Here is a 3,771-nt window from a genome sequence, read left to right as displayed (position 1 = left end):
TACCATTAGCCTTGTTCTCAGTAAGATACACGCCCACAAAAAGAACAGGTCTCAGCCCATATGAGATCTTATTTGGGTCGGCTCCCAGATTAGGATGTTATTTTCCACAGGTGCTCCAAATGCAGTATGGTAGACTAACAGATTATGTATAAACGCTGAACAAACAATTGACCAAGGTGTATGCACAAGTCTTTGCTTCCATTCCAGGTCCTGATTCAGTTGACGTATAAGCTAGAACCAGGAGATTGGGTCGTTGTCAAAAGACACGTGAGGAAGAGCCTTGAGCCAAGGTTTGATGGTCCTTTTCAAGTCCTACTCGTTACAAGCACCTCAGTGAAGCTACAAGGAAAGGCAAGCTGGATTCACGCCAGTCATTGTAAAAAGGTTCTTCAGCCAGAAGAATGAAGATCTTTGCGGTTGTTGCGGCGGTTGTTGCGTGTGCTCTTATACAAAAAGGCAGAACTGCTACTCCTGTACACGTAATCAGTACAGAATCACTGGAACAGTTCAGGACAGGGTGGGCGAATGCCACAGTGGATAGAAAGCAGGGTAACTACACCTGTAAGGCCAATGCCCCGTGTTATACTACAAATGTGACTACAACCGAAGGGACTTGGAGAAAAGGACCACATGGAGGGACTGTGTACCTTCACATAGACAAAACAGCCAACATTAGCATACAAGAAGAGACGGCTGTTGTTTTGTTGTTATGAACCAGATTTACAGTATCTATAGAAATATACAACCAGTAAAAATAGAAATGAAATGATAAATAAGATTTATGAAAGATGCAACAAGGAGAGGCTCAACTCTACGATTGTAATAAAAGAAACTGATGGGATGATATTATGTATGAATAATAGCCAAATAAGAAATAGAAGATATTTTGTATTCTTGATAACAATTTTAAGAGATAGTTTTAAGCCACATATAACAGTACAAAGTCTGGAAAGAATCGCACACACTTGTAAGAGCGCTGTAACCCAACAGCAGAAAAAGAATGTACACTTCAATATTTCCTTCCCTGAATCCCCCAGCTGTCATAGACAAAAAAGAGAATGGTATGACCCGCTATTAGGAGGGGCAGGAACGGGATTAGGAGTATTGAATGGTATACAGTTAGAAACAGTTATGAACAAATTAAACTCAGTGGGAGATGACACATCTACTGCATTAAGGAGAGGTGCCTCATGGTTACCTACTACCTTTTACTTACAGCAAAAAGGGTTAGCTATAGATGAACTGTTTCTAAATGTTTTTAATGAAAGTATGCTAACCGAATATAGAACATTACAGAATGTATCAACCTTTGTAAATTGGACAGTATGTACGCTTAAAACGATGTGGCAACAAGAACAGATGAATAATTTTAAGAATAAATTGTTTAGTAGTCATGTTAGGCAATGGACAGACATTCTGCCCATAGGAGAGAGAAATGATACGTGGTTATTGTTACAGCCTGAGTATACTGAGTGTACACCTAAATGGTGCGCAGGAAGACTAATAGCATTTAATGTGAAAAATCCTACTCTATTATGCAAATTTATTGTTATGCCAATAGTAATGACTGATCCGGTGACATTATTAGGACAATATTGGATGCCAGAAATGAAAGGAACACACATAGATTCTCAAAATAAGACAAGGAATATAGATTTGTGCCAGTTAACAGAGCAAGGATATGTATGTAATGAACAGTCAGGGATATATGAACCCTGTCTAATGCAGCACCAGGATAATGTATGCGCACTCACTATAATCCCACAAGCTAACCTACAGGTTTATATTGAAGTAGGTCCACAGCATGTATGCTTAATAACTAACAACAAGCAGACCCTTAGCCAGTTTAATCTCATAGGACCATTTTCAGGATGTCTATACAATGTGACGCATTTGACTTGGGGGAACCAAACTATAGTGTTCCTGCCTACTTTAGAAGAAATAATGTCCACTGTATGGGTACCTGAACCTTTGCCCTATGGAAATTTTAGTTTGCCACTGGAAGAGTTAAAACAAGTGTTACAAAAGTCTAAAGACGTAAAGAAATTGATAGCAGCCCATAATGTAACTCTAAGTAAAGTGAAAGTATTGGCTACAATAGCAGCTAGGGAAGTAATAAATTTATCGTCAGCAATAAAAGATGCCAGTGCCCATCACTAGTATGACGTTTTTACAGGATTTTCCCCCACTGCCACTAAGATACTGCACGTGTTATTCCAACCCTTGATATGTTTCATAATATTGTTTATATTGCTTACATGTTTCAATTGTTATACATTTTGCAAAATAAGGGAAGCATTCAAACAGAGGCCTATACATTATGATGAAAGAGTGTTGTGAGATTACCCCACCTACATACCTGTGTGAATCAAGTGAAGAAATGGATCGAAGCCTTGCTATCAGGAGATAGAAGTAGCATTGGAATTTAGGTGTTGGTAAAATCACAAAAGGAGGGATTGTTATGGAATAAATATATGTATAATGTATCTGGGGCCCCAAGGAGTGAAATGTTATAGAGGAGAACATGTGAATGGGTATTTTAGAAAGGGTAAGAGAAGAAATAGTTTGCAGCTGCTCTGCTGTCTCTTTTGAAATTGCGAACAGATGGCGGTCAATCACTTGACCAACCCCCCTAAGCATAAAAGGGAATACCTTGTGTTCCACCAATGGGTTTTATTGAATATACAGATGACTCATATGTTATGGAATGTTTTTTGTTCTGACGCTATAAAAGCGACCACTACAGTTAAATAAAGTCAGAAGGATTTTTACTTTGAGAAACGTCTCAGTGTATCTGTTGCTTCTCCGAGCTCGCCCCCCCCCCCCACCTGATTTGAACCTGCATGGAGATCAAGGCGTAACGTGACTCAAATTGCGATCACACTTGCTTCTTATGTTACTCCTCCCGCTGCTTCCGGCTCAATGCCGAGAAACAGCGGGAAGCGCAGTAACGGCCCCCCGTCCCCCTTAACTCCTCCCCGTCCCTCCTTCAGCTCTTTCCAACTCTCCCTCAACTAATTAACCCTTTCCCTACCAGGACGGTCATGTCGGCTTCCCTTCACCCTGCAGCTGCGTCCAGCCTCTTCTATAGTGACTGATAACAGCAAACAATAACATAAGTTGTACAGAAAATGTATATACAAATGGCACTAACAGTGCTTCTTTCAGGCTCTGTAAGAAGAAGCAGTCCAGAGGTTTACAGAACTTATGAGTAATTTGAGATACATCTCTTTAACTTAACCCTTGTGAGAAATGCTTATTAAATTGAGCTTATTAAACACAGCTAAATGCATGTTCACAAATTTAAACGGCATAAGAAAGAGAAATTAGAAGAAAAAAAAAAACAATCCTTCCCTGACTGGGAATCGAACCCGGGCCGCGGCAGTGAGAGCACCGAATCCTAGCCACTAGACCACCAGGGAAACTTCCAGGTCAGCTACACCTATCCAATATGAACTACACAACCAGCAAAAATGTGATCAATCGAATGGATGGGTTTTTTTTTTGGGCGAATTAATCACTAAATAAACCCCCCCCCACCGCAACTTTACTGCAAAGTCACAGGCAGGGAGTGCTGCATCTGGCACTATTATGCGGGCGCGGTGATTTGCACTGTTATTGGGCAATGCCTTTGCCACCGTTATAAGTAGAACTTTATTAAATGTGTATAAAAATGGCCGGACCATTGTACAGAACAAACACTGTTACACTTTGTGTCTCCTTTATTTCCTCATAGATTGTAAGCTCTTGCGAGCAGGGTCCTCACTCCCC

General features: G+C 40.4%; 1 non-coding gene across 1 annotated transcript; it reads right to left on the bottom strand.

The window, feature by feature from the left end:
• Positions 1 to 3,350: 3,350 nt before the first annotated feature.
• Positions 3,351 to 3,422, bottom strand: TRNAE-CUC (transfer RNA glutamic acid (anticodon CUC)). Its single transcript has one exon. It is a non-coding gene; the product is annotated as a tRNA-Glu (tRNA).
• Positions 3,423 to 3,771: the final 349 nt, after the last annotated feature.

Source organism: Rhinoderma darwinii, chromosome 3, assembly GCF_050947455.1.
Source record: "Rhinoderma darwinii isolate aRhiDar2 chromosome 3, aRhiDar2.hap1, whole genome shotgun sequence".
Classification (NCBI taxonomy): Eukaryota; Metazoa; Chordata; class Amphibia; order Anura; family Rhinodermatidae; genus Rhinoderma; species Rhinoderma darwinii.
This window is presented reverse-complemented; position numbering and strand designations above follow the sequence as displayed.